General features: G+C 40.6%; 1 protein-coding gene across 1 annotated transcript in view; it reads left to right on the plus strand.

The window, feature by feature from the left end:
- Window positions 1–23,810, plus strand: part of FGF14 (fibroblast growth factor 14) — a 712,599-nt gene that overhangs the window by 169,959 nt on the left and 518,830 nt on the right. The window lies entirely within an intron of this gene.

The following is a 23,810-nucleotide window of genomic DNA, read 5'->3' on the forward strand; positions in this document are numbered from 1 at the left end:
GGCCTGGAAGAGGGGCAACCAGAACAGAATCTGGCACCCCGACCGGGACTAGAACCCTGTGTGCCAGCACTGTAAGGCGGAGGATTAGCCTAGTGAGCCGTGGCGCCAGCCCAACCTGAAGTTCTAATGAATAAGAAAGGGTCAGTGAGTACAGATATTGCTACCATAATAGAATATGATATTGGGTAGGTAGTTGCATATAGATAGAGAGATAGACATTGCTTTCAACCCTGGGAAAATAGATATTAAATGTTAATCATGCAATTCCTATTTTAACTTTTTTTAAAAAAAAAAGATTTATTTGTTTTTTTGAAAGAGTTACGGAGACAGACACAGAGATCTTCCATTCACCAGTCCACTCCCTAGATAGTCAGAACAACCAGGCTGAGCTGTGAGCTTCATCTGGGTGTCTCATGTGGGTGGCAGAGGCACAAACACCTTTCTATTCAATGCTGCTCTTCTCTGGCCATGAAGAGGGAGCTGGATCAGAAGTGGAGCAGCTGGGACATGAATGTGTTCCCAGATGGGATGCTGGTGTCATAGGAGGCAGCCTTACCCACTATACCACAATGCCAGACCCCAATTTTTAATCTTATATATCATCCAGTTAATACTTCCAATTAAACTTAAAGGACAAAGGCCACCTTCAGTAGTGGAATAGAGAGGAAGCTGCTGAGACTTTGGTTGACTTAAAATTCCATTTATTTTGCCTTCCCTGTTAGTAAAATGGTGCTATCTCATCTGTGGTGCCATCTTAAGCCCCAGGCACCATCTTAGGCTCTGGCCTGGTAGCCATCTTGTACAATAAGCTTTGATCCTAAGCCCAGCCTGGCTTAGGTCACCAGTCAGGTGACCAAATGGCCCAACCACATGTGTCAGCTCCACTCCCACCCTAACGGGATTTGCTGCTCCACTTCCTTACCTCTGCGAAGCTATATAAGACCTGTTCTCCCAGTACAGGCTACTGCTGTCTTGTACACGGGGAGGCAGCCTGTTGGGGTTCCCCTACTTGATAATAAACTTTTTCCCTTATTCTGATTTTTGGTGTTTTGTGGTGGCCTTTCATTCACCATTTCCCAAATGGTGCTTCTGCCACGAAGTCGTGAGTCTACATTTTTAAAACTACTGTTGTATGAGTAGGTAATACACTTATGTTGTTGAAGAAGCAAAACTGCTCAATGGACCTGAGAATAAACATAGTAGGGTAATGTTAACATTGCTCATTTTGGTGAAAACAATTCTTTGAAATAGGAAAAACTGCCATGGGAAAGCAACCACAAAAGCTCATTGCCATTTTGCCATTTTCCTGTTAGTAAAATGTGAAAGCGAATGTTGGTCAACATAAATGTTTAACAAGGAAATTTGGCTGTTACTCAAGGAGGGCTAGAGGATGTCACATGAAAAGTTTTCCTTTGTAAACATATTTCAAATAAAGAAATCCGGAAGTGTATGTGAGTCAAAGATGTGGTGCATGCAATATATGATGTAAAACAAAGGTGGGTGGTTCACGTAGCTCAGCAGACAAGACTCCAGGTGGTGTGGAAGCTTGATTGAATGACACCCAAGAGGAGGAGGCACCCACTTGGTATTCTGAACACAATGGGCAGAATCCTAGATTGTCACATCCCCCTCATTGATGACTCTCAGATTTTATACTTTGTGTTTCCTGTTGTAAGAAGTCCTTTGGGGAAGGCAGAACATAAATGTATGATTTTGTGAGTGGATAAGTGTTAGCAAGAGTTAGAAGCAGATGTGTCACTGACGTTGGAAACATTTGTGTGATGCAGACTGGTGCTCATGGAGGTGTGAATTCATCATTAAATGAGTATTTGGAAAATATGGATCCCTACTGCATATTGTATTTTGTGATGGCTATCGAGGTGGGGGAGACAGAAGAGACCAAAATGTTGGTTTTGTCCTTAGAGAAATAACAGGGTAGTGGAGGAAGAAACAGTATTAATAATGCAGTAAATTAGGTGTTTAAGTATCGTACTTAAGAATGAATACACAGATCTTCCCAGCAAGTAGGGAGATCAGGCTCTTCTAAGCTGAGCAAAAGTACAAGCAACATTCCATGAGGGAGGATAGTGTACAACAGCCGTGGAAGGGCAGTGGCAAGAGATTTAGTGTGTGATTCCCTAGTGATGGAGGGAGAGGTAGGGAAAGGCAGTGGCAGGCCTTGAATATTCTGTTAATATACGCTTTATCTTATGGGAAAGGGCATTTATTAAATATCAAACTGGAGGGAAAGTGTCCAGAGTTGGACTTTAGGAAGGCATAGGCAATAAGACTTGGAAACTTTGAAATGGTAGAATATAGGGGCATTGACTCGTAAATGTCTCCTAGGGGAAGGAAAGTTGCGGAGAATACAGATATGGCCTTAAATAGGATCCTAGCATTCCTGGGTTGGATGTCAAGGACAAACTGGATGCCACTACTGGAGATAGGAAAAGCAGAGGGGGAAGCTAGAGAACAGGGCAGAGGAATGAAGGTAAGATATGTGGTTAAAATGACAGATTTCATTTGGTGGCTTTCATGAGGAAATGTGCAGATGGTGTTAGTAATGAAGACTGGGTTTAGGGGACTGGTAGACTTCGGTTTGAGAATCACTGAAACTAAAGCTGTAATTACAAGCAGGAGGGTAGACAGTGTGGCCTAAAGAGATTGGATACAGAGAGAATAAAAAGGAGCAAAAACTGAAAGCATAGGTAGATTTCAGAGACGAAGACAGAGTTTATAAAAGGAAATGATAATATTCAGAGAAATTACAGGAAAACCAGGGGGGAATATTGTTGAAACAGTACAGCTGAAGTGTGGAAGAACATTTCAGAAAGATTGTATTCTAATATATTACCTATTGTCAAAAATGGAATGGAATAAGAAATAAAAGAATATTGAATTAGGGGTTACACAAATAGCAGAAAGAGTAGCTTTAGCAGATAGATGGGATGGATTTAAAAGTAGTCTAGCAAGCCATTATTTATCAGGCCCTTCTTTTGGCCTATTAACTCATCTTCAGGACACCCCAATGCAGTAGGAGTCATCATCTATCAATTCTTCAGTGGAGGACAAACGTGTGAAGTTCAATAGCTTCATAGAGCTAAAAAACAACAAAGCACAATGCAACCCAGCCTACCTGGCTGCAGAGCCAGGTCTTGGAACCACTCAGTGTGTGAGCTGGCATGAGAGGTCGGATGCAGTGTGGACAGATATGCTGCAAGGAGAGGATCAGCTCGGAGGCTTCCTGATGGGCACACTGAGCCCAGGTATAAGCAACGTGATGTCAGTGTGATAGGGCCAGCCAAAGCGACAGGCACTTCAATAGACTTGTAAAAATGCTTCTGCGATACTCCCACAAGGGGAAAAGTAGAAATACGGATATCCAGAATCCACTCGCGCTGTCCAGTGACAGTTGCCTCCATGGGTGAGTTGTGATTTATCAATTCTGTAACCCCCAAATTGCTTGGAAGAACATTGATTTTAAGAATATGGTTTCCAGGGCCCGGCACTGTTGCCTAGTGGGTTAAGTCTCAGCCAGCATCCCATATGGACACCAGTTTGTGTCCTGGCTGCTCCTTGTTTGATCCAGCTCGGTTAATGGCCTGGGAAAGCAGAGGAAGATGGCCCAAGTGCTTAGGCCACTGCACCTACTTGGGAGACCTGGAAGAAGCTCCTGGCTTCCAATCAGCCTAGCTCTGGCCATTGTAGCCATTTGGGGAGTGAACCAGCAGATGGTAGACCTTTCTCTCTGTCTCTTCCTCTCTCTGTGAATCTGCCTCTCAAATAAATAAATAAATAGGCCAGCGCCGTGGCTCACTAGGCTAATCCTCCACCTGGGGCACCCTGGATTCTAGTCCCGGTCAGGGTGCCAGTTCTGTCCCAGTTGCTCCTCTTCCAGCCAGCTCTCTGCTGTGGCCCGGGAAGGCAGTGGAGGATAGCCCAGGTGCTTGGGCCCTGCACCCCATGGGAGACCAGGAAGAAGCACCTGGCTCCTGGCTTCAGATGGGTGCAGCTCGCCAGCCGTAGCGGCCATTTGAGGGGTGAACCAACCTTTCTCTCTGTCTCTCTCTCTCACTGTCTAAATCTGCCTGTCAAAATAAATAATAAATAAATGAAATATTTTTTTAAAAATATGGTTCCCATTATTACCTAAATGCTCATTTCCTTAAAATGCCTCCAAGAAGTAGTCAGCTTTATAAAATTGCAAGAGAAAATCCAGGGAAGACATTTTCTGACCTGAGAGTTAAAACAGGTTTTATAAACATTTCTGAATCTGTCTTTGAATCTGTAATTTTCCTTTACCTTTAGTGCATATTCAAGGTGACTGACATTATCTAGTTAGAGGTGATTAGAAAGGAGCAAAATGCAAAACAATTCCAATCAGTTAACTGTAGCATAGGCTTAGTGCGTGAAAGAAATCTCTTATTTTGAACTGATGGAGACGCTGAAGTTTGCATTCATAGCAAATTGTCTTCTCTGCAGCGTGGCAAAATAAAGGAAAATAAAATAATGGTGAGAAGGGGCTTGGGTGATTAGGCTGGCCTGGGCTTGTTCATAGGCTGAAGAGAGGAGGGAGAAGGAAGGCGTGGAGAGGAGCTGCAGTGCAGGAATTTCCAGAGCTGGGAAGGTTTGGGGTCCTACCAGAGGAGGTTTCCTGAGTGCAGAGGGGAGACTGGGTAGGAATATTCTGTGTGACCCTCAACAGGGCTCTTGCTTGGGAAGTCAGAGTGGGCTCTTCTGCTAGGACCTGGGAGTTGAGATTACACTTGGAATCCAAATATCATTGAGCATTTTTGTGATAGTAAAATGTTTACCGTCCAGGGTTAAGGATCAGGCCATACTTCTGTACCAATTTAAAAACAATGCGATTAAGAGACTTTTTTATTTTTTTATTTTTTTTGACAGGCAGAGTGGACAATGAGAGAGAGAGACAGAGAGAAAGGTCTTCCTTTGCCATTGGTTCACCCTCCAATGGCCGCTGCGGCTGGCGCGCTGCGGCCGGCGTACTGTGCTGATCTGAAAGCAGGAGCCAGGTGCTTCTCCTGGTCTCCCACGGGGTGCAGGGCCCAAGGACTTGGGCCATCCTCCACTGTACTCCCTGGCCACAGCAGAGAGCTGGCCTGGAAGAGGGGCAACCGGGACAGAATCCGGTGCCCCGACCAGGACTAGAACCCAGTGTGCCGGCGCCGCAAGGTGGAGGATTAGCCTAGTGAGCTGCAGCGCCGGCCAAGAGACTTTTCTTTAGGAGAATTGGGGCAGTGGGAAAAAGAATGGATGCTTTAAATGATTGATTTTTATGCATGAAAGGCACAGCACTACCCAGGCTAGTGTGATAAATAGACACAGAGCTAGGGGTAGCAAGTTAAAATCAAGCTAAGACTTTTCCTTTCGAAGATATCCTTGGACATTGTCAGTAATTACTAAACATCAAGATATTTAGTCAAAGGGATAAAACTGAAACTAATAGTAGAGTAATTATACTTTACATTTGATGGAAATTTATTACTTGGTACAATTTGGTTAGACTCACAGAAGTGAGTAAACTTAAAGCAGTTTCTAATTGTTTAAAATTTATTTGATATACATAAGTTAACATGCAAAATCACTATTTTCTGCAATCTTTGGTGCTTTTAAGGTTATTTTCTGTTACTTTTATCTGGAAAGGATCTTGACTGTTACCTTCTCTTTGTTCTAGGGCAACCTGTGGAAATGATAAATGAGATCTATTAACTTAGTAGCATTCAAGTATGTTGTTTGATGGTGACCAAAAAGTCACCACACCCAAATCCCTGAACATAGTACAATTAAAATAATTCCCTTTTAAGAAAAAGAGCTCTCTTATCAAGATACCACCATAGAAGTGATTTTGAAATACTATTTCCATAATACTAAAAACCTTACTGGAGTTTCTTTATAAGAAGATTGTGGTCTTGCCAATATGATACTGGAAATACCTTTCACACAGGGCTCTTGCAAAGCACAGTAATGCATGAGAACATTTTTGATATTATTTCTAAATCCTATTTTTTTCCATTAATAATTGGAGGAACAGGTGCTGTGGTGCAAGGAGTAAACTGCTGCTTGGGGCCGGCGTTGCGGCTCAATAGGCTAATCCTCCGCCTAGCGGCGCCGGCACACCGGGTTCTAGTCCCGGTCGGGGCGCTGGATTCTGTCCCGGTTGCCCCTCTTCCAGGCCAGCCCTCTGCTGTGGCCAGGGAGTACAGTGGAGGATGGCCCAGGTGCTTGGGCCCTGCACCCCATGGGAGACCAGGAAAAGCACCTGGCTCCTGGCTCCTGCCATCGGATCAGCGCGGTGCGCCGGCTGCAGCGCGCCGGCCGCGGCGGCCATTGGAGGGTGAACCAATGGCAAAGGAAGACCTTTCTCTCTGTCTCTCTCTCTCACTGTCCACTCTGCCTGTCAAAAAATAAAAAAAAAAAAATTAAAAAAAAAAAAAAAACAAAAAAAAAAACTGCTGCTTGGGACCCTTGCAGCCCATGTCAGAGTATCTGGTTTTGAGTTCTAGCTACTATGTGCCTCTGATACAGCTTCCAGCTGATGTACCTGGGGAGCAGAGGATGATGGCCCAAGTACTTGGGTGTATATATGTACACACACACACACATGCACACACAAATAGGTGAAGACTAGTGACAAAAATGTGCCTTTTTAGAGCCTATTGGGACCCACCTCACACCATATGCTGATTAATCTGTAGCAACATCAAGTTCTCGTTACCATTAATTACCCTATCATTTACAGCAGGGTGAAACACCAATGGCTCTCTAATATAAAGTAGAACATTTTGTAAGTGTTGCTGATGAACTATAAAATTTAGAAGTGTTGCCAATTGAAATAGATGGTATACGTATGAATTATGACAGTAGTTTAAAAAGATGGGGCAAAATCCTGGTTATTTAAATGTTTTTAAAAAATAGGATAAAACACTTCTGAAAGTCATGGGCCATTAAAGATGACTGTCAGTATGCAGAAGAAAAAAGCAGATTAAAATTATCATTTCAAATTTAGTTAAGAGGGTACCTAACAAAAAGCTACTCCTTCTTAAGCAATATTCAAACCGCAAAGATGACAAGAGTACTTGCTGTTTTATCATGCACAGAGTCAAAAGCATAATTAAATTGGAAGACAAAAATTGCTAATGATTTTGGTCCTGTGTAGCACTCCACTAGCTGTGACAGTTTCCACTCTTGAACTCCCCATTGCTATGTGTTGCTCCCCACCTCTGCCAAACACTTTTCCTCTATGTCTGGTAACTGTTGTTTCCACTCGGTTTCCAACCATGTGTTTTAGTAAAGTGATCTCACATGCATTCTTACCCCCATCCATATGGAATTTTGGTAAAGGTGTGAACTTGCAGCTTTAGCATTTTTCTAGGGTGGTTTTTCTCTAGATAATTTGAAACCTATATTTGGAAGTGTAGAAAATGAGGTTTTAAACAAAGTGAAAACTAGCATATTCCGGGACAGTTCAACTGACCCAGATAGCACCTAATAGATGATGAAATATTTCTGTTGAAAGCTGATTTCTAGGGGCCAGCTTTGTAGCACGATAAGTTAAAGTGATGCTGGCAACCAATATGGGGCCCGTTCTTGTCCTGCCTGCTCCACTTCCCATCCAACTCCCTGTTAATGGCCTGGAAAAAGCAGCAGAATACGGTGCCTCTGCCACCCACAAGGGAAACCTGGATGAATCTCCTTGCTCTTGGCTTCAGCCTGGCTCAGCCCTGGCTGCTGCAGACATTTGGGTGGTTAACCAGTGGATGGTTAAAGATCTCTTTCTTTGTCTCTCCCTCTCTCACTGTAAGTCTGGTTTTCAAATAAATAGTTTTTTAAATAAATAAAGCTGATTTCTAAGCAGTTCCCTAAAACATGTTTTCAAGATATTTCCCCCATTTTCTCCCAAGCAGTGTCATGGACTACATTAATGGAAAGCTTGACCTGGATTCTGGTATATAATCAGTTCTTCAGGTTATACAGATGTCCTGGGAAGACTGTGTTCATTTGTGATGCTACATTAAGAAGGGAGGGATTAGAGGAATGTCTATGGAGAATGACCAGAGTGACCATAAAGACTACTCATGGAAAATGGGATGCTTACCATGGGTAAGAACTGCCTGAATGAGACAGGATTTCTGATCTGTGCATTTAAAAAATATCCTCTAGAAGCAGTATAATGAGCTATTCTGCCTCCCTGTTAAAGAGAACTAGAAGGTGGGAGGTGATTTCCACTCAAAAGAACATTACTCTAACCACCAGGGATACTCATGTCTATAGCAACCATCTCTTAGGAGCTCATAACTACTGTAGGCATTGAAGCTGGAGATGGTCAACCATTGGTCAAATGTTGTTAATTTGGGGTAAGGCTGCAGTGTATGTCTCTAACAATGCTTTCAATTTTCAAAATTACAAACTTTGATGAACAAATATTTGTGAACCATATGTATGCCAGATCCTGTAATTGCGCTATAAAACAAAACTCTGATTATAAAATGAACCTTTCAGAAGGTCTAGAAACCTAATTAGAGTAAACAGCACGATAAGACTGAGTATAATAGTCTATAAGTGGTGAAAACACATTGTGAACAGTGTTCTAGAAGAGCCCTAGGAATAGCACTTAATTAATTCAGCAAATATTTATTATACCCCTACCATGCTATAGACAGGCCTTTATTATGACTCCGATTCATCATCCCTGAAGACTGCATGGGATAGGAAAGATTTACTAATCTATCAAACATTCCATAGTTGTTCCTGTCATTGAAAGGTTGTTATTGTTCAAGACAAAAGTAAGCCATTTCTGGACCCTAATCATTTCCTGGTCTGTGACAAAATTCCCTAGTGTGTGCGGAATTAAGATATTTGTGATAGACAATCAGCCAACACCTACTGGCTGCATGACAAATATATTCTACTGGTATTGGGGATATAAATAGGAAACAGTAGCAGTCTACCTCCAAGGAACTTGCTTCCTAGTTAAGAAAGTAAGCAAAAATATGAAATAATCAGGTAATAGTTAAAAAGTTAACCAGTTTATTACACAATGATTGTACTTTTGCGGTTAAACTCCAATGAGGTTTAATTTTCCTTGTAGTTATTTGCAAATATATTAGTTCAAAGAACCTGTGGTCACATTTTCATTGATAGTCTATTTTCTCTGATAGATAATTCATAATGACTACATGTATGTTCTGAAAGACTGAAATGGATCTGTTATGTGCAGTTTCCTTTTATTCATGCTTGTGGTTTTTGTGACTCCTTTTTAGACCCTTAGCTCCTTGAAGACAGGAGTTCTAGTTGTTTCTTTTGGGTGCATATTGTACAGCAGTGATAGGCATGGGTTAGAGTTAGCAACTTTTGGAATTTACCTTTCTCTTATTCAGGGTTCTTAGAATGACTGCATTTTCTTGAATTTAACATTCCTCTTTTGCTAGTAGTGGCTTTGAGTTAATTAGATGATTAGATTGTGTATTCCAATTTATTTTACAAAATTTCCATGTGACAAAGACATCATTTTATTCACAATCTTTTCTCTTCTGATAAGGATTACTGCCACATGCAATTTACTGAAACTCATGTGGGTATACTTGTAAAAATTATTTTGTTTAATTATTGGCTCTGTGCAGGTACCAAGTTGGACATTGAAGACTAATCACTTGTAAGAAAGATTATTTCACAGAATCTGCTTTGTGTCTGCTCTCTTTCTAACATAATGAATGTCAATGCCACCAAAACACATTTACAGGGTGTCTTCAAACTGCCATTCACATTTTAAATTTTTATTCATATAAGGTGAATAAATTTCATGTATATCATATATATACAGATTTAGGAACATAATGATACTAACTACTCTCTCCTCTCTCCTACCCATGCTCCTCTACCACCTCTTCCTTCCTTATTTTTTCTTTTAATTTTTCCATTGCCATACTTTCGTTTCATTTTAACCATTCACTCAATAGAGAATGCAATAAATAGTAAGAAGCAAAAAGCAAACATCAAAAAATGCTGTTACTCAGCAGTGGAGACAAGGGCTGTAAATAATCAAACCTCAAAATGTCAATTTTGCTCACATACATTTCATTTTTTGTACTCTATTAGTTACCACAAATCAGGGAAAACATATGGTACCTGCCTTTTTGGGATTGGCATAATTCACTCAGTTATAGTTGTTTGCATCCATTTTGTTGTGAATGACAGGATTCTATTCTTTTTTATGGCTGAGTTATATTCCATAGTGTATATATATCACATTTTCTTTATCCAGTCATTGACTGATGGACATCTGGATTGACTCCATATCCAAGCTATTGTGAATTGAACTGCAATAAACATGGGGGTACAGATAACTTCTTCATGTGTTGATTTCATTTTGGTTGGGTAAATTCCCAGGAGTGGGATTCCTGGGTCATATGGGAGATCTATTTTCAGATTTCTGAGGAATCTCCTCCATACTGTCTTCCACAATGGCTGTACTAGTTTGCATTCCCACCAACAGTGTATTAAGCTATTTTCCCCTCACATCCTGTCAGCATTTATTATTTTTTGATTATTCATTTTTTAAAAAAATATTTTAAAAAATTATTTATTTGAAAGATTTACAGAGAGAGGGAGGGAGAGAGAGTGAGAGGGAGAGGGAGAGAGTGATTGATTTTCCATCCACTGGCTCCCTTCCCAGGTGTCCACAATGGCTGAGGCTTGCCTAGGCCAAAGCTAGGAGCAATGAGCTTCTTCCAGGTCTCTCATATAGGCAGCAGGGGCCTGAGCACGTGGGCCATTTTCTGTTATTTTTCTCAGGCCGTTAGTAGGGAGTTGGATTGGAAATGGAGCAGCCAGAACATGAACCAGCACCCATATGGGATGCTGGCTTTGCAGGTGGCGCCTTTACCCACTACACTGCAACACTGGCCCCTGTTATTCACTTCTATGCTTACTTTCTCAACACCCCTTTGCAGTACATTTTCTTATTTTACAGATGGGAAGAGGAGTATCCAGGAGATTAAGTGATTTGTCCAAGATTATACTGCCAACAGTGTGCTGATCTGAGGCCAGCATGTGCCTCAGAGGCTCCCTCTCATTCCATGCATAGATCATGGTGTTAACTTGTATGTTCTCATGTGTGCTGCAATGTTTGCATGCCATGAATTCAAGGAGGAGCACATTAGTAACAGATAGTCTCAGGCATTGTGTAGCGTGGCTCTTGATGACCTGAGGTGTAAGAGCAACCTAGACATTTGTGCTGTGGAAAAATGTCTAGAACACCCTGGAAAATTCTGCTGCTTTAGGACAAGAATATGATTATATTTTTTGTGCATTAGACAAGGACTACTAAATAAGAAGGGTTCCAACCCTTTTTAATCATCTCTAGTGACTTGAGTTGTATTTTAGCTAATGCCATAATTAAAAATTCATCGAGCATTTTAAAACTTTGAGATATTAGCCCTCTTCCTTAAATTCTTGCATTTGTTTTAGTAATGACTATCTGAAACATTCAATTTTAGATAGCATTTTTATATCTAGAGTTTTTCCTGTTGATAAATAACTGAAAATAAAGTTTATCTAGAATTTTTTTCTTCAAAATCTATCCTCATCATGGAATGTTTAACACTTTGATTTTCCTTCTTTAATGACATAATCACACATTTTTCTTGAGATAATCACCAAAATAAGTTTAAATTTAAGTGCCTCTTCTCAAGTGAAAGCACATTTTGTCTATGCAGTATTGGGTTACATGAGCAGAGAGGTTTAGAATTTAAAAAAGAATAAATATAGATGACTTTTAAAAATGTAATTTTCACTGAGGTATTAGATTTTTGTGGAAGGAAAATGGAAATTCAGAAATGGAGGACACTTGATGCAGCTTGACATTTATAGTTTTCACATGATTATTTACATGAATAATTTTTTTGTTAACCAATTTAATCAAAAAGTACAAGATATGCCCCAGGGTTAGGTTTGATGAATAAGCCAAATACTGCTTAGACTTATCAGAAAGGAGTTGCCGTTCACAGGCAACTATCGGCTCTCTTCTAGTCACTTTATGGAATCAGAGCTGTGACTTGTGAGTTGAGGCTTCAGATACATACCTTGAGGACATTTAATATCAATTTCAACTCCTGAACACTATCAAAATGGTAATCCAATCTCCAGTTTGAGATGAAAGAGTAAGCATTAGAAATTCCTGTCTAAACTGTTACTAATTTTTCTTTCATGATTAGGAATATTTTATGTGTAAATATCAAACAATTCTTCACAAGCTTAGAAAGTTCAACTCCACAAAGAACTTCAACACGATCTGAAATGGAAGAATGCCAGTTGATAGCAGCCAGTAGGTAGACAGCATACAGTGTGTCAGATCCTGACAGTTAACTCTGTGTTTGGGGTAACCATCGCATGGCAGGAGCTGTTGCAGGAGGCAGGGTGAGGGGTGCTTCCATGAAAGGGACAAGGAGGAAACTCCTGAGGTGCTGGGGATGGATGATCTATAGAATAACACTGAAAGACAAACACTGTAGAGAATTTTGTTATTTAAAATACTGTGTATTTGAAAGGCAGACAGAGAAAGTGAGAGCATTGGAGGAGAGGGAAGGAAGAAGGGAGCAAGAGAGAGGGAGCACTCCCAATTTGTTGATTTACTCAACATCTGGGACTGAGATGGGCTGAAGCCAGGAGCCTGGAGCTCATTCTGGGTCTCCCAAGTATATGACAGACACCCAAGTACTTGAGGTACCCTTGTTGCCTCCCAGGACGCACATGAGTAGGAAGCTAGTCTTGAAAGCAGACCCAAATCCAAACATTCTCATGCAGAATGGAGACATCCCGACCTACATCTTAAAAACAAACAGAAAGCTTAGTTAGTTAATTTGAAAGGCATAGGGAGAGGGAGAGACAGAGATATACCATCCATTGGTTCACTCCCTAAAATACCTACAGGTACAAGGTTTGTACCACACTGAAGCCAAGAGCCAGGAATTCCGTTGTGGTCTTCTACATGGGTGACCATGGCCCAAGTACTAGGGCCATCTTCCCCTTTTCACATAGTCACATTGGCAGGAAGTAGGATCAGAAGCACAGTAGCTGGTACTCACACCAACACTCTCATATGGAATGTTGGTGAGACAAGCTGGAGTTTAAGTCACTGTGCCACAGTCTGTTTTAACTGCTAGGACAAATGCCCATCCCAAGAGAAGTTGTCTGTTATCTCAAAGGATAGCTAATTTGAAGCAGAGAAAATATTGAGAAAGAAAAGCAGTTGGGATTTTATCCAACAGGAAAATAAATTATAATGAAATTACTCTTAAGTAAAAAGACCAATTTATATACTCAGATTTATTAAAAAAAAGGAAATGAATCTACATGTTTATATTTCTACATACAGTTATGTCTTTGTAGTACTCTAGGAGAGAGTATAAAGATGTGGGTGAACATACACTAAGGTGGAAATTTTGGATGGATGTGGGAGGGGTAGAGGCAAAAAGACAGAGAAAACAGAGTGAAAGACATAGTACTCTAACTTAATTTACCACTCTGTAAACTTAGAACGAATATAAGCTCTGAATGATCAAACTTCTTCTAATATATATTTTCTTTATTTAAAATTTTATTGTTCTGTTCAGAAAAGTATGAGCTTCCTAACCGCACAATGAATTCTATTCTAGTTACAATCTCCAAACCAAAAATTTCTCTCTTTGTCCTTATTTTAACTTCCTACAGGCCAGCACCGCAGCTCACTAGGCTAATCCTCTGCCTTGCGGTGCCAGCACACCGGGTTCTAGTCCTGGTCGGGGCGCCGGATTCTGTCCCGGTTGCCCCTCTTCCAGGCCAGCTCTCTGCTGTGGCCAGGGAGTGCAGTGGAGGATGGCCCAAGTCCTTGGGCCCTGCACCCCATGGGAGACCAAGATAAGTACCTGGCTCCTGCCATCGGATCAGCGCGGTGCGCCAGCCGCAGCGCACCGGCTGCGGCAGCCATTGGAGGGTGAACCAACGGCAAAAGGAAGACCTTTCTCTCTCTCTCTCTCTCTGTCCACTCTGCCTGTCAAAAAAATAAAATAAAATAAAATAAAATAAAATAAAATAAAATAAAATAAAATAAAATCTTCCTACATCCAGACACACTGCACTAAGCACTGCAGGTTTGGTGTTGGCTTGCTGAGAACTCTTCTCTGCTCATCGTCCCTTCAGACAGAAGGGGATCTCAAAAGAACTCCACTTTGTGGCCTGTGTGTTTTTTTTTTTTAAAGAAACCCTGTACCCTTTATTTTTTTAAAGATTTATTTTATTTATTTGAAAGACAGAGTTACAGAGAGAGGCAGAGACAGAGAGAGAGGACTTTCATCTTAGAGTTCACTCCCCAGATGGCTGCAACGTCCAGAGCTGCGCTGATCCGAAGCCAGGAGCCAGGAGCTTCTTGCAGGTCTCCCATGTGGGTGCAGGTGCCCAAGGACTTGGGCCATCTTCTACTGCTTTCCCAGGCTATAGCAGAGAGCTGGATTGGAAGAGGAGCAGCTGGGACTAGAACCCAGCGCCCCTATGGGATGCTGGCACTTCAGGCCAGGGCTGTAACCCACTGTGCCACAGCGCTGGCCCAGTGGCCCATGTTTTTTTCAAGAAGAGCTCTGGCCTTGGGGAGGAGGATGGGTTTCTGATGAATGGTCTTCCTTCAAGCTAGCATTGATTCACCCTAGGGATCCATGCTGCATTTGAAGTATTGAGCAAAGCAGAGCTGACGAGTGTCCCAGGAGCGGATTGTGCCACTGATAAATGGAACACGTGAATGCCAGGAAGAGATTCTCCCTTTGAAGGGGGTCAGAATGTTGCATCTTAATGTTCCAAATTTGCTAAAGTGTTCATTTTAATTAATTAATTTTTTTTTTTTTTTTTTTTTTTTTTTTTTTTTTTTTTGCTGGCAGTGTTACCTTGTTCTTCACAGCCAGGATTGGATTGCACTTACCCTCAACCATTGTCATCTTGGCTTCTGTAGCTTGCTCTAAAGCGTGTTTCTCTACTTAACGAATCACTGTGCTTCATCCAGGACTTCAACCAGGATGCTTTGCCAGTAGCACCTTGTGCTTCCTAAGGCTGTTAGCCTGCTGCTTTTCCTGTGGAGTTGTATAGTGGAGGGGACTTGACACAGTTATGAATTATCTTTCATTTTCTGAGTCAATGTCTTCTTGCCTTAATTTCACATTCGCTACTACTTTGGGGACTTACATTCTAAGTTGAACACACAAATTAGTTTTTGAAAAATGTTTGAGAGGCAGAGGGAGATAGATAGATAGAAAGACAGTTAGAGGAATCTCCTATCCACTGGTTCTATCCCCAGATGCCCACAATGGCCAAGGCTAGACTGAGGCTGAAGCTGGCAACTGGGAACGCAATTCAGATCTCCCATGTGTTGGCAGGAACCCAATTATTTGAGTCATTTCTGCTGCTTCCCAGGGCCTGCACTAGCAGGAAGCTGCAGTCAGTATCAGAGATTGTTTTCAAACTCAGGTATTCTGGTATGATACATGAGTTCCTTAGCTGACCTCTTAACTGCTAGCCCAAAGGCCTGTCCCCCATAATAAGATTTTATTTGATTCTCATTAAAATAACAAAAGTAAGTATTTTGTAAGTATTGAAAATCTATTCATCCCACTAAAATGATTTCTTAAATAGAAAATTATTTATTGGCTTAGAAGAAATTGAGATAATCTCTGAGCAGTTGTCCTAACACTGAGGTTGGGCTTAGGAATTTCTGGACAGCTGTTTCCCTTACAACAGAAATCTGCAATGAATACTTTGGAAACGCCTTGTTTTTCTCCTTGGAAAGAGAGAGCAGTAAAACTGAATGTGTGTGTGTGTGTGTGTGTTTTACTTCCACAGCATCTTAGAATTAAGATGTACTGTAAAGTCTTCTTCAGAGAACTGCAAGTTTTCTCCTCTGGGAATTAGTGATTTTCTATGAAGTTTTCAGTTGTCACTGTATTAACAATGTTCATAATTCAATTTTGCTTTACTCTTGCTAAAATGTTTTGTCTCCAGTACTCAGAGGACTGTGTGATGTGATCTCCCCACATAACTTTTGCTATTTTACTGATTCTTTTTATATTTAACCTCGATCTTATGACTGCATGGTTGTTTGCACCTTACAGGATGGAAATGGAGTTGAGAGAGAAGTGAGTGACTTGTTTAAGGTCGGTTTGCTTGGAGCTGCTGACGACAGCATAACCTGTTCTGTTTGCCCCAGTGGTGTGGCTTCATCCCACTTTCTCTCAGAGCAACTCTGAGACTTAGATTGAGGATCATCATAGCTTTGGGCTCTGTTTCCAGACTGGCATGGCCTCTGAGAGTACTGTGCATCTACCAGCCATGCCAACTCCCTTCTCCTACCGTGCTTATGGGGGTTTAATGGGTTTTCTTCCTTCCACTGATTAACTTTGTGTTCCATTTAGTCTCTTGGCTCCTTTCTAAAGATATTCTCCTCCTTACTCAGCTCATCTTCTCTTATGGCTTCACTGCACCTCCTTGGGTCTGTCTCTGACTCCTTTCCACTCCACATGCTCTTGGCACTTGAAGATTGCAAGGACAGCTCACTCACAAAAGGCACTGAGAATAGAATTGATAGAATTGCAAGAGGAGGAAACAGGTGCCTAAGTTAATGTATCCCCATTCCCTTTCAACCAAGAAGTTTAAAAAATTATCAACTAACATTTTAGTGTTGTATATGTAGCCTTGTACTCAGGAAAGAAGAGTTTGAGATGACTGAATGATTAAAGAGCTCACAGTCTGCTTTTAACAGAGAACCCTGCCAAAGAGAATAGAAAATGCTGTAATAAGAATTATATAAACAGCCTAAACACATTCACAAGGCATGGATGGTAGCTATGTTGCTGGTCATAGGAAGAGGGCTTAGGGCCAAGATAAATGTGCATTGATTTAATTTGGTTGATAGGAACAGGTATCACTTAAGGAGAGAGGCATAGGAACTGGAGATTTTTTTTTTTTTTGGAGCAGCACTGGGTGTTGTCTAGGAGAGTTCTTTTTACCTTTTTGGAATCCTGATCCAATTTGCCAGAAACATATGTTGCATTTATATTTTATTTTTAAGAAGTGCAGGGAAAAAATAAAGGAGTATGAAGCAGTGCCAGACTATTTTTAAAAGGCTGGAATGAAATCAGTGAACTTTAAGTCCATGTGTGGTATTATCCATCATTCCAGATGGAAACTCCAGGAATGCTGTTACACTGACCGCATGGAGCAAGCTGACTTTACAGGTACTTTTCCTGCTCTCTGACCCCTCAGCCTCAGCTCTGTGCAGCTGGACCAGAGGAGTGGGAGCAATTAACCTGTCAGTGTCTTCCATTTTTAGTCATTCTAATTTGCACATGAACAAGAAAAGAGGTAAATTGTGAAATCCTAAACTTAATTTTCCTAGAAGAGTGAATAGCAATAGGTTTCTCCTTCATACAGTGTGGGTGGTGACATTTTGGTGGTTGCCACCAAAAAAGAATTTCTGCTTTGTACTCTTTTGTTCAATGTTGAGTTGTTTTAGGATTCAAAGAACCCTTCAGGCTGGTGAGTAAAACGGTCTTTCCATACCAAGTATGAACAAATCAGGCAACACAGAACATCCACAACAGGCGGTCACGAGCTTGCCATTGTTGGCACTCTGGACTGGATGCTTCTTTGTGCATGGACCACTCCTACATGTAACCAGAGGTTCTGCAGCATACGTGGCCTCTGCTGACTGCATGCTGGTGGCAGCCCCGAGTTGTGACACCCAAAAATGTCTCCAGCCATCACCAACTGTTTCCTGGAGAAAGTCCCTCCCAGGGGAGATAATTGATCTAGAAACATAAACTGTAGATAAAACAACTTGTTGGGAAGAGACCCTCTCAAAGGTTGCCTGGTTTCAGTAGGGAGTGTGCAGGGTTGGAGCTAAATGGTATTCCAGGAAGAGTGACTCAGAAATATTGTTTACAGCTCTTATCTCTATGGTTGAGGAACAGTGTTTTTTCCTCCATGCTTTTTTTTTAAAAAATATTTAATTCATATGTAGATTTAGTAACATAGTGTTACTTTCCATCCTACCCTCCCCTCGTCCAAGCTCCAGGCCTTCTTTCTACTCCCTCTCCCATTCTCACTCTTAATTTTTACAAAGATCTACTTTCAGTTTACTTAATGATTATAAGATTAACCCTGCACTAAGCAAAATAGTTCAAGAAATAACATGAAGAAAAATAAAGCACCCTTCCTCAACAGAAGAGACAGGGGCTATCAACATTCATCGAATCTCAAAATGTCCATTTCACTTCAATACATTACAATTTAGGTACTCTATTTGTTACCTCCGATGAAGGAAAACATATGGTATAAATCTTTCTGGGACTGGCTGATTTCACTAAGTATAATGGTTTCCAGTTGTGTCCATTTTGTTGCAAAATACAGCTTTTCCTCCCCTCCCCTCCCCTCCCCTCCCCTCTCCTCCCCTCCCCTCCCCTCTCCTCTCCTCCCCTCCCCTCCCCTCCCCTCCCTTCCCCTTCCTTTCCCTTTTTTCTTTTTCTTTTTCTTTCTGCCAAGTAGTACTCCATAGTGTATATATACAATAGTTTCTTTATCCAGTCAACAATTGCTTGACATCTATGTTGATTCCATATCTTAGCTATTGTGAATTGTGCTACAATGAACATAAGGGTGCAGACAACTCTTTCATATTCTATTTCTTTTGGTTTGGGTAAATTCCCAGCAATGAGATGGCAGGATAATAGGGTATGTCTATACTCAGATTTCTGAGGAATCTCCATGCTGTCTTCCACAGGGGCTACACCAGTTTGCATTCCCACCAACAGTGGATTAGGGGGGTACCTTTTCTCCCACATCTTCACCAGCATTTGTTCATTGATTTCTGTATGAGAGCCATTCTAACTGGAGTGAGATGAGACCTTATTGTGGTTTTGATTTGTATTTCCTTGATGTCTGGTGATCTTGAGCATCTTTTTCAAGTTTCTCTTGGCCATTTGATTTTCCTGTCTTGAAAAATGCCTGCTCAAGTCCTTTGCCCATTTTTTAACTGCATTGTTTGTTTTGTTGTTGTTGAATTTCTTGAGTTCTTTATAGACTTTTGGTATTAACCCTTTATCCATTGTGTAGTTTGCAAATATTTTCTCCCATTTTCTTGGTTGCCTCTTCAGTTTGCTGAGTGTTTCTTTTACAGTGCAGAAGCTTCTCAGCTTTATGTAATCTCATTTGTCAATTTTGGCTTTGTTTGCCTATGCTTCTGTGGTCTTTTCCAATATGTCTTTGCCTATGCTAATGTCTTACAGAGTTTCCCCAATGTTCTCCAGTAATCATAGGGTATCGGGTCATAGATTTAGGTCTTTGATCCCTTTTGAGTGGATTTTTTTGTAAAGTGTAAGGCAAAGGTCTTCCTTCATACTTCTGCATGTGGAGATCCAATTTTCCTAGCACCATTTGTTGATGAGACTGTCCTTGCTCAAAAGATTGATTTTAGTTCCTTTGTTAAAAATTAGTTGGTTGTAGATGTGTGGATTGAGTTCTATTCTGTTCCATTGATATACACATACAACTCTTTTTGTGCCATTGCCAGACTATTTCAGTAATAACTTCCATACAGTATGTCTTGAAATCTGGTATTGTGATGCCTCTGGCTTTGTTTTTGTTGTATAAAATTGCTTAACTATTTGGGGTCTATTGTGTTTTCATTTGAATTTTCGCATCAGTTTTTCTAGATCTGAGAAGAATATTGTTGGTATTTTGATTGGGATCACATTGAATCTGTAAATTGCTTTTGATAATGTGGACCTTTTGATGATATTGATACTTCCAATCCATGAACATGGAAGAATTTTCTATTTTTTATTTTTTCTTCTATTTCTTTAATGTTTTATAATTTTACTCAACAAAATATTAGCTAATCTAGTCCAACAACACATCAAAAAGATCATTCACCTGGACCAAGTGGGATTTATCCCTGTATGCAGGAATGGCTTAACATTTGCAAATAAAGAAATCTGACACATCACATTAACAAACTGAAGAACAAAAACCATATGGTTATTTCAGTAGATGGAGAGAAAGCATTTGATAAAATACACCATCATTTCATGAAGAAAACCTTAAGTAAATTGGTAATAAAAGGAACATTCCTCAACACAATCAAAGCATTTTATGACAAACTCATGGCCAGCATCCTACTGAATGGGGAAAAGCTGGAAGCATTCCCCCTAGGATCTGGAACCAGGCAAGGATGCCCACTCTCACCACTGCTATGTAATATAGCCCTGGAAGTTTTAGCCAGGGCCATTAGGCAAGGAAAAGAAATTAAAGGGATACAAATTGGAAAAGGGGAAGTCAAACTATCCCTATTTACAGATGACATGGTTGCATACATAAGGAATCCAATAATACTCCACTGAAAGACTATTGGAACTCATAAAGGTTTGGTAAAGTGGAAGGATATAAAATCAACACACAAAAATCAGTAGCCTTTGTATACACAGACAATGCTGAGACAGAACTTTTAAGGTCATTTTCATTCATATTAGTTCCAAAAGAATTAAATACATCAGAATAAATTTAACCAAGGATGTGAAAATTATCTATGATGAAAATTACAAAACATTAAAGAAAGAAATAGAAGAAGACATTAAAAATGGAGAATATTTTCATTCATACTATTTGTTGAAGTCTTTACTTAGTGTAGGGTACATTCTATGAGTATAAAATAAATTTAAAATATATCTTTGTAAAAATTAAGAGTAGGAATAGAAGAGGGAGGAGGAAGAAGGGTAGGAGCATGTGCAGGAGGGAGTGTAGAGTAGGAAGTATCACTATGTTCCTAAATCTGTATATATGAAACACATGAAATTTGTATACCTTAAATAAAATTTTAAAAATTAAATGAAATTAATGGATGTTTATATCATGTTGTGTGGTACCTAATTTGTTCACATCCTTTCAGAGAAGGTGGAAATTCCATCCATCTTGAAGTTACTTAATGATTTATTCCTGGGGGGAATACTTATCCTTTTTTTTGTAAGCTTCTTATTCTTAAATGGTGAGCCAGATCCTCAAATTAAAGATAAATGAGACAATGAAATGATTCTACATCACTGTTTCAAAGTAAACAACACTTCATCATTATAAATAATTAATAGCAAAGAAAGGGACTTAATGAGCAATCAAGGGACTGGAAGGAGCTACTCTTGGGGCAAGAGTGGTGGTGTTAATCTTGCCACTCAGAGTGCCACTCAAGACAGTGAAGGGAAAGCAACATTCTGCACTGATGGACTCAATGCTTCTTTCCCATCTGTAAGTCACTCTGGAAGAGGGATCCTCTTGTCAATAGGACTCAACTTTTCAGTGATGGTCTGAATTCTCAACAGATGTCTTCTCAGGCAAAAGATACCACCAGTTTTCTTCATTTTGGAGGCTGGGGCATTCCAAACAATACCTAATGTTCCCATAGACTGAATGCTTTCTACTTAAGGGAGATAGGAAGAATTGCAAGCCTGTTTTCATGAGCAGAGACTAAAGAGGCTGGTAGCTGGGGTACATGGCAGGCAGAAGTAGGCACTGTTGAGTTTGCTTCCTGGAGAAAGAAGATAAAGAACGATTCTGTTTAAATTGTTGAGTACATTTCTTCTCACTCATGGATGCTGTCCCTTTGATTTATTGTTTTTTGTTGTTGTTGTTGACATTGACAACACAAATAATTATCTAAATATGCACAGTATTTCAGGGCTTCCAGAACACTTTCTCCTTAGGGCCTTGATTCATTGGTAGCTGCTTTACAAGATTCTTTTTTGTTTTTGAGATTAAAAAAAATTTTAATTTTGTGTTTGCAAGCAACAAGACAAGACAGGCACAAAGGATCCATGGACCTCTAATAAGGTTGGAATCAATATTTTGCATGTTTCTTTTTTGCTTCTTTTTACATTTTTCAGATAACATATTTTTAATTTGTATTATGGCCAAAGGCTTAATGCTCCACTAAATAACAGATCAGGAAGAAAAATGTTTGTTCTGCGTCTCCCATGTGGGTGCAGGGGCCCAAAGACCTCGGCCATCTTCTGCTTTTCCAGGCCATAGCAGAGAGTTGGATAGGAAGAGGAGCAGCTAGGTCTCAAACTGGAGCCCATATGGGATTCCAGCACTGCAAATGGCGGCTTTACCCGCTATGCTACAGCGCTAGCCTCTGTCATTAATTGCTGATAGCTTTACTATAATATGCATTACGGAAGAACTTTTTTGATTGAGTTTGCTCGGGATTCTTTGAGTTTCCTGTATCTGGCTATCCATTCTCTTTCAAGCTCTGGGAAATTTTCAACTATTATTTCCTTTAGCAAGTTCAGTGCTAATGCTCTTGTCTTTGTCTTATCCTTCAAGAATCCCTATGATATGAATGTTTGGTCATTTAGTGGTAACTCATATTTTACATAGACTTTTTTCATTCTTTATGCTGATTCTCTCCTTACTTTTGTCTTATTGGATTATTTGAAAAGTCCTTTCTTCCATATCAAAAAAAAATTCTCTCCTCCACTTGGTCTATTCTACTGTGTACGCTTTCAGTTGCTCTCTTTCACTTCACATTTGAAGTGTTCATCTCAGAATTTTCTGTTTGGTTTTTCTTAATGATTTCTTTCTCCCTAGTGAACTTTTCCCTATTTTCCTCATTTCTTTATGCTACCTATCTGTATTCTCTTATGTTTTATTGAGTTTCTTTACAATTATTTTTTGGAATTCTGCTTCAGGAATTTTATAGATTCCTTCAGATCAGGATCTAATTATAGAGACTTGTGTTCTGTTGGAGCTGTCATGCTACCTTGCATGTCTCCCATGTCCCTGTGTTGCCATCTGTGCATCTTGTGAGATAGTTTTTTTTCCTTATACCGTGGCTTTTATTGGAAAAGTGTTAAGAGTTTAGATGAAATGCAAGGTATCGTTTGTCTTAGTGCTTTGGCTTTGTTTCTAGGTGAGTCCAGAAGTGTGATCTGTGAGAGATTTTCTTTGCTTGAATCAGTGTCAGTCTGTGGCAGTTCTTGGTGTAGAAGTGTGACTTTTTTAGCTTCCCAAACTGGAGTGAAAGTCAGTGGTGGCACTGTAGAATTCTGCCTCAGCTGAAGCTGCTAGTGGCAGGACTCTAAGCAACTTCTTTCTACCTTGATTTGGGAAGGTGGCGACTCCCAGCCAGCAGCTGGCTGTGCCACCCAGCCAGCCAAAGCAGCATGTCTGAACTCTTTTATTTATTTATTTTTTGGACAGGCAGAGTTAGACAGTGAGAGAGAGAGAGAGAGACAGAGAGAAAGGTCTTACTTTTTCCATTGGTTCACCCCCCAAGTGAACGGCTGGTGCGTTGCGGCAGGCGTGCTGCGTCAATCTGAAGCCAGGAGCCAGGAACTTCCTCCTGCTATCCCATGCAGGTGGGGTGCAGGGCCCAAGGACCTGGGCCATCCTCCACTGCACTCCCAGGCCACTGCAGAGAGCTGGCCTGGAAGAGGCAATCAGGACAGAACTGGTGCCCCAACCAGGACTAGAACCTAGGGTTCCAGCGCTGCACGTGGAGGATTAGCCTAGTGAGCTGTGGTGCAGGCCCTGAACTCTTTCTTAGCTGACCCATGGAATCTCTGTTCTGTTCTCTCACTTCTCTGTTGATAATGTATCTCAGCCATTTCTCTGGAAACATGGTCCTTCCTTTGTTTTTCTCATATTCTTCCACACCTGAGGCCAGTGCATCTTCTCACAATTCAGCCATAATGGATCTCCCCATATTCCTAACTCTAACACCATCTCAT

This window comes from Oryctolagus cuniculus, chromosome 9, assembly GCF_964237555.1.
Source record: "Oryctolagus cuniculus chromosome 9, mOryCun1.1, whole genome shotgun sequence".
Lineage (NCBI taxonomy): Eukaryota > Metazoa > Chordata > Mammalia > Lagomorpha > Leporidae > Oryctolagus > Oryctolagus cuniculus.